At 42.2% G+C, this 8,196-nt stretch overlaps 1 non-coding gene across 1 annotated transcript; it reads right to left on the bottom strand.

The window, feature by feature from the left end:
- Positions 1 to 6,136: 6,136 nt before the first annotated feature.
- trnap-cgg (transfer RNA proline (anticodon CGG)) lies at positions 6,137 to 6,208 on the bottom strand. The gene has a single exon. It is a non-coding gene; the product is annotated as a tRNA-Pro (tRNA).
- Positions 6,209 to 8,196: the final 1,988 nt, after the last annotated feature.

The raw sequence follows: 8,196 nt of genomic DNA, 5'->3' as shown, positions 1-8,196 counted from the left end.
GGAACTCCCAGAGTGTCCTTCCCATCCACACTGTCAAAGTGATCAATCAGTGATCCAATCAGGCTGGTGGTCTCCTCCATCCCTCTGGTCCTCCTGCGGCAGTGCAGTGCCAACTCCCTCCGGGTAATGCGAGCACTGAGTGCCTTTTCTGAGAGGTGGCCGGTCTTCTTTGCTGCTAGCTCCCCCTCCTTTGCACGGCGAAGAGCAGCGACATCCTCTGGATCCCATTCAAAGATGCACGTGGACAGACGTGCCATGAAGACTCCATAGAGTGGATGAGCCTCTGTTGTGACACCTGCAGCAAATCGGCGCATAAAATGCCAGATGTCAAGGCGCACTTCGAGGTCATCCCACTCTGAAAACATGGCCTTAACACGAGACTGGCCATGCTGACTGCAGCAGTCTCTGTCCACATACATCACTTTTGGGGGCATCTGTCCTGCCTCCCGATAGCGCTTCATCAGGCCAGCTGCCATGGCATCCAATCCATGTCCCTCGGCAGCTGTGAGCACAGAGACAAGGACTTGGCCGTGTTCATTTCCCACATTTGTGCACCAAGCAGCTGTCCCTGAAGCAGCCCCAGCGAGTTTCTTTGTGACCTATTTGGAAAAGGTCAAACAGAGTGTTCATTATGCACGCAAACATATTTATATCTGGCCAACATTCTGTATAGGTTAAATGCTGTGATACCTTTTTAGTGGAGTCAATCTTGAGCACAGACCCAAAGACAGATGTAATTTTGGCCTTGACCTCATGCAGTCGCCCCAGAACATCCCTGGCGTATACAGCTAACAGCCACTTAGGTTTAGGTATGGCAGGTAAGGGAGGAGGCTCAAGGAACACAGGAGGCTGCACAAGGGAGGACTTTGCAAATGGCTCACAGGCAGTGAGGTACTGCAGTACACGCTGCGTCCATGCCTCACCATGTTGCTCCATCAACTTCTTGTGAAGCTGAGTCACACTGTTGCCCAATGTCCTCTCCCTCATCATCCTCACCACCCGGTTGTCACATGAGTATCTAATGAAAGACCAGTGTAATAACACAAATGCAGTTTTTGGTTAAACAATAACACAAATCAAAGCACCTAATAATGTTTGATCTTAATTATGACTTACCTGTATGTCAATAAAGCAGGAAACTGACTGCGGTGGCCCATATCCAGTTGTCCTAAGATGTCTTCGGACCAGGCTGGATACTTTTTTGTGCAGCGTTTGCACTCCAAGTACTCTGTTGCAAGGTCATACCACCCGTCGATGTCTAAGACCTTGCGCACAGTACGATACAGTCCTGCCGCTGTTAGTCTGTGTTTACCACAGTCTGGGCGAACACAGACAAGAGGGAACTGCCACATCTTCAGCGGCATCCATAAAAAAAGGGGCCGACAGAAGAAGAGGTCAGGTGAGGCGGGCAGCTGACTGTGAATGAGAGGGGGCTGAGGAGGATGCCACCAAAGCTTCAGCTGGGGCACTAGCTCTGGCTTGCCAGTGTGTAGGTTGGCCTTGAAGAGGGTCTTACGGATCCACTCCTGCTGGTGGAAGCTGATCCTTCCAGTGACGAGGGAGCTCAGTAGGTGGCTGATGATGTGGAGGGTCTGGTATTTTTACCACTAGAGGCGGACCAGCACGGGCCTCTGAATGAGCAATGGCTGGAGCTTTTGAAGGAGAAATGCAGAAAAAAATAATATAAGGATGACTGTTGTATTTGATCGCAGTCCACATTCTGCCTGCACAGCATACATTTGGACAAGCATTAATAGATTATGATTATAATTAATAGTTAGACATAAAAAATAAGAGACCACTGTGGTTTCTTATTTTTTCCAGAGCTGTATTTGAAAAGGATTAGATGGAATAGAGCAAAGAAAATAAGTTGTGATGAATTTAGTATAAAGTAGTGATGCCCACAGACATGAAGCGTGCACACAGTTGCAGTGATGAAAAACAGTTACTGTGATCATTAAAACAATGAATCTCCTCCGTCCTGTTCAGGGGATTAGACAGATAGTGAGTGAGAAAAGCAAGTGATGTTAGTGAAAATGTTATCCAATGATTGTTTCTCAACGGGAAACACAAATGAAAACACCAACACCTTTGGATATCCTTAAGGTTTTGAAGAGGTGCACTCAAAGAATGCATCCCGCTTGAAGCTTGATGCGACATAATCCTGTACTGTAAACAAAAATATTTGAAAAAACAGTGATTTTTTATTCCTCAAAAATAATACTTCACAGTGTGTTTTCACTAAACATTTTCATAATATTTGCATTTGTGTCGTATGCCACACCTGTATTCTGCTGTGCTTCATATTGTGACACTGCAGATACCAGCTCCTCATCATCGTCTTCAGCAAAGTCACCCGCTCCAGAAGGGGCAACAGAAGTGCCTGCAGCACAAATATAAAATGTTATTAGCATTTATTAATAGGTTAATAAAATTATTACTGTTGACAAGACACAAGGACAAACAATGTACGATGTTACTTACCAGTAGGGAAGAGCTGCCTTTGTGCCAAATGTTTGGCTGGGGGTTCTGTTGGCAGAGTGCACTGCGGTACTGGGGCTGGAAACACCAAGTGGATAAGTCTGTGTAGTCTGCCATAATGATAACTGAATACATATACAGTACATGTTGCACAGTTACACTCACAGGGTTTAACTGGTGACATCAGTTTTTTAGCCAGCTGTGAAGGAGACAAATGTTTGCCACGCGCCAACAGTGCTTTCACAGTGCCAGTCTTCCACACACCAGTTTGGATGGCAGCAGGTGAAGGAGCAGACATGTGGGAGGCTGCAGGTGTAGGTGCAGAGGCACTGGAGGCTGCAGGTGTAGGTGCAGGCTGACATGCTCCAGCAGAAGCCCTTCTTTTCAAGACGTATGTCTTGAAAATAGCCATGTTGGTTTTGGGCCTGGCATCTGCCTTGATCAGGTACTTGATGAGAGCCTGGGCCTCCTTGCTCTGGTCTTCATAGACGTCCTTCATGGACCGGCCCTTGAAGTCTCCAAACTCTACCATCAAACATCCCTGGTCTCCAGTTTCCCGGGCTTCTGCTTGTAATTGCTGCTTTCTTTTAAACTTCTCCAGTTCCTCTGCCATCTCTCTAATAAGAGATGTGTACTGAATGAACAGCTGCTTATTTTGTGACAGGGGGTTTGCCTGCACCGTCTCTTTAGATATGCTGTCCATCAAATACAATGCATACCCCAGAGAGTTTTCCAGGAGCCATCTAAATCTCTGGCCCTGGTACTTCCCAAACTGGAGCTTGCAGTGAGCAAGCACCAAAAACTGGTCACTGGGGTCTCCACCGTTTACACTCACAAAAGTTCTGGCCTCCGCCAGCACTTCCTCTTCAGGTTTGGCCCTTCCAGATTCCACATTTTGCGTGTGCATCGCCTCCTCTGATGGCGCCATGAGGAGACGCTGTGATGTAGCCGACTGCCGCTTAAAAACCGGATAAGCATACATTTTCTGAAATGAAAACACAATTACAGCTGAAAGATACCTGTACTTTTAGAGTGTGATCATTTAACAAGCTACTTCATTTCCCCACAGGGATTGATAAAGTAATTCACATTACTATGATAATGTGTACTACTGTGTCTCCTACAAAGCAAAACCATGTTATTTTCATTGAGCTATTGTATTGTACCTTTATTTAAATATTTGTAGAGGTAAGTTGTTAAAGGGGAGGGATTGTAATAAAACACCCACCTGAAAACAAACCATTTTAACATCATAACATAAATTAATTTGTAAGAGTAAAAAGTATTCTATTTTGATTTATTCTGATGTATTTTGAAAACCCCAATGTCTGAATCCTTAACTTTACTATATTAATGTTAAAACTGGAATTTCTGAACTGATCAATATCCTACGTTTATAGTTTATAGAGATAGTGAATGACCTCCTGGATTAGCCTACATGTAGGCTACTTTACATCTACAAAAAGCGGTTTACACCATTACAAGGTATTACATGCATATTAGTATGTTATGTGTACATTACATAAAACGAACAATAGAGCAATATCTACCAGTTTACAGAGAATACTGCACGTATAGCCTGTTAGCGGGTGGCCATGATAGCGATAGCGATCAATGGTAGTGACATTTTTTGGTCGGTATTTAGAGGTTGACGGGTACGTCGAAGAAAACGTGTGCTATATAATGTCCAATCGCTATATCGCTATGTCGGCCTGTTTTGTTTTCTTAAGGTACAGACTGTATCTGAACAGACAATGGCCGATTTATAGTAAATTAAATAAGGTGAAGTAAACTTCATCTTACCGTTTTCACGAGGAAGGGTCAAAAGTAAGCCACAGTGAAGGAACGCGATTGGTTGTTCAAAAGTAAGCCCAGGGAAAGGAACGTGATTGGTCAAAAGTAAGCCCAGGGAAAGGAACGTGATTGGCTAATGTGGGCTTACTTTGGGCTTACTTTGGCTCGACTAGCGCGATGCAGTAAGCGCAAGTGAGAGGTAGCGGGATCGATGCCCGCATCCTCCAGCCTGCATTTTAGGAGGGAGGGTGTAGCTGGATGGATGAGGATGGATGGATAATGTAGTGGACTCCCACCCAGCAGATCAAGTCCCAGAGGTTACAGCATCATTTATTAGCTGAGTTTCCCCTCAGGGAAGCTGCTGTTTACAAGCTGTTTACAGAGAGAAGCAAGAAAACAACAGTCAGCATCATCTTCCATAAAAACACATGACAATAACATGTGAGACAGAGAGTTTATGATCAGTGCTCCCCCTGCTGGTTAGGACATATGATGACATTTTAAATGTACCAGTCAAAAGTCACTCAGTGGTTTGTCTTTGTTTTTATGACTTTCTACATTGTAGATTCATCCTGAAGACATCAGAGCTATGAAGGAACACATGTGGAATGATGTAGTGAACAAACAGTGTTAAACCAAGCAGAATATGTTTGATGTTTGACATTCTTCCAAGCAGCCAGCTTTTGCTTTGATGACAGCTTTGCACACTCTTTGCATTCTCTCAAGCTGAACTGAACCACCAATGCTGTGCAATGCTGACATCTAGTGGTGGAATCGCAGGTTACAGAATCAGAAATTACTTTTTTTATCCCCGAGGGGAAATTTTTGTTTGTTACAGACAAATAGAAGAAAAGAAAATTGAAATATGAAATAGAAATATATAATAAATATTGAAATACCTAGACAGCATTTAAATCCCTGAGTTGTATCTAAAGAACATATTTACTATTGTGTAAAAACCTTTACACAGTAAAGAGCCTGACATGAATGTACCAGTATGAATGTACAGTGTCTGAGTGACTGTTACAGTTCAGAGTTCAGTAGTTTGATAGAGACGGGCCGGAATGACTTCCTGTCTTCTCACCTGCTCTGTGTGAACTGAACCACCAATGCTGTGCAATGCTGACATCTAGTGGTGGAATCGCAGGCTGCCGCCTCCTCGTTCCAAAATCAATCCCTCCTCCACATAAAGTCAAAAGTTCTAAATGTGAGTCATTAAATGAGAGGTTCCAGCAGAAAGCTCATTCCACAGTTTTATGCCTAAAACAGAAATACATCTACGCTTGACATTAGTTCTTACTTTAAGTCTCTCAAAAATAAATTAACCTCTTAAATTATAATGCCTATCTCTGAATTTAAATAACTCTTGTAGGCTAAACGGAAGATTTTTGTTCATGGCATGAAATGGTATTTCCAGTGTTTTTAAATATACAATGTCCATCAATTTTAAAGCATTGGATTCCACAAAAAGCGTATTAGTATGTTCACAGTATGAGGCTTTGTTTATGATTCTTATTGCTCTTTTTTGAAGCTTCACTATTGCATCAATAATTGTTTTACCAATATTTCCCCAAATTTCTGCACAGTATGACATGTATGGTAACAGCAGTGATGAGTACAAGATAAACAGACATTTCTTGTTTAATTCGTTCTTAATTCTATAGATTATGCCTATAGCTTTACATAGCTTACTTTTGATGTATTCTATATGTGGTTTCCAACAAAGTGTGCGGTCTGTTGTAACTCCTAAGAACTTATTCTCATACACCCATAAACTGACCATAAACTTATTTGGGTTAAAGATTAATCCTGTTCATGTAAACATGAGGCAGCCATCCAATCTACTGAAGTTCAAAGATGAGGGCTCGTCCGGGATTGGAACCCGGGACCTCTCGCACCCGAAGCGAGAATCATACCCCTAGACCAACGAGCCATGTGTGACCGCTTATTCTTCATGTTTCAGTCGGTGGAAGAACAACACAAAGCACATGTTGGTAAAGATATGAACAAAGATTTCTTCTAACTGTGTCAACAAAGACTGAACACTTTGCATATCACTGTCCTCCACGAGGAGACTGTCCTCCATGTCTAGATAAGGCTTGCTGTCTAGCAGCTGGGAGAAATGTCTTTTTGTGGCTGTGGCATTAGCTCAACATTGAATCATAACGTTAAGGTATAATAAGTTTGTTCGGGTTTGTTCTTTCAAAAAAAAAAACCAGTATTTTCCGGACTATTAGTCGCGCCAGCGTAAATAAATCACTACTTTTTTAGCGTAATGTTGCCTCTTGAATTCCTCTTAACTTAAGTGGTGTGGCTGCAGGGCATTGAGTGAGACACACGCATTTCAACATGTTCTCACGCAGAGAAATGATGAGCTTCACTGTAAATGAGTAAAAGACTACTGTGCGCTATACAGTGGCTTGCAAAAGTATTCATACCCCTTGAACTTTTCCACATTTTCTCACATTATGACCACAAACATAAATATATTTTATTGGAATGTTATGTGAAAGACCAACACAAAGTGGCACACAATTATGAAGCAGAAAGAAAATTAAACATGAGTTGTTTTTTTTTTACAATTAAAAAACTGAAAACTGTAGTGTGCAAAAGTATTCAGCCCCCCTGAGGCAATACATTGTGGAACCCCCTTTTGCTGCAATTATAGCTGCAAGTCTTTTGGGGTATGTCTCTACCAGCTTTGCACATCTACAGACTGAAATCTTTGCCCATTCTTCGTTGCAAAACAATTCAAACTGAGTCAAATTAGATGGAGAACGTTTCTGAACAGCAGTTTTCAGATCTTGCCACAGATTCTCGATTGTGTTTAGGTCTGGACTTTGACTGGGTCATGTAGGGTGAAAGAATTTATTCTGCACCGTGTTAACATGCAGTGTGTTCAGATATATAAGTATTCATGTTTATATGTGTTTATCGCTTAATAATGTGATTTTCATAAGTGTTTATGTGTTAGGAAGTTTTATAGAAAATCAAAGTAATTCGAGGATACTGAATGTATTAATAAGTAATTTCATAGTGTGTCATATAACTTTGTTTTCTGCAGTTCAGGCTGTGGCAGATGAGATCAGTTGTTTTTCTGCTCTCTGGAGCTCCGGTTGGTACGAGATGGTCATAAATTCAGACTAAGGACAGCAGCACCTCTGACCTGATAAAAGCCAGATTCTAAAGGAATGTGTTTTTCTCCTGAGTGCCCAGTTTATGGTCATCCCTAGATCGGACTCACAACCTATGAGATTTAAGGAATTGGAGTTTTACCTTATTTGGCAGTAAACACTAATGGTCTAGTTGCTGTATGAACCAGGGTCTGCAGGGGGGGAAGTAGATGCCCCTGTGGGCCGGGAGGCAGGAACGCCCATGGGGTATATCAATGTGTGAATTCCATGTCCAGTGGTTGTTGCGTTGTTCGTTGTTGCTGTGTGGTTGTTTGTTTTTGTTGGTTGTCCTGTTCTTGTGTTGTTCTTGTTTGGTTCTTTGTGTGCAACAACCCAGAGCTCTGTGACTCAGAATCTGCCTCATTGTTCAATAAATTGTAATCTTGAGACCAGAATTTATCCACTCCTTCCTCATAAACCAACTCGGGAGGGGATCAGAAGAAACAAGGGGTATTTTAACCCTAACACTAGTTAGCAGAGTTGTGTATGTCATAGGTTTTGTATTTTTAATGTATTCGGAATGACACCGGTGTTGCAAACTGACAACAAAAGTAATATTTTGTGTTTAATCTTTAAAGGTGAAGGTAGACACACTGCAATTCTTTCCCCTCTGTCTCTCTCTATGCTCCCACAGTGTAGGATTTTCCAGTAGAAAAACGTTATTTCCTATTGTGGGTGTGGGACGTTTAAGGTACCGTGTTATGTGTTTGACTGTAATAGTTGTTCATGACTGTTGGATGTATACATG

This window comes from Parambassis ranga, unplaced genomic scaffold (genome assembly GCF_900634625.1).
Source record: "Parambassis ranga unplaced genomic scaffold, fParRan2.1 scaffold_24_arrow_ctg1, whole genome shotgun sequence".
Classification (NCBI taxonomy): domain Eukaryota; kingdom Metazoa; phylum Chordata; class Actinopteri; family Ambassidae; genus Parambassis; species Parambassis ranga.
This window is presented reverse-complemented; position numbering and strand designations above follow the sequence as displayed.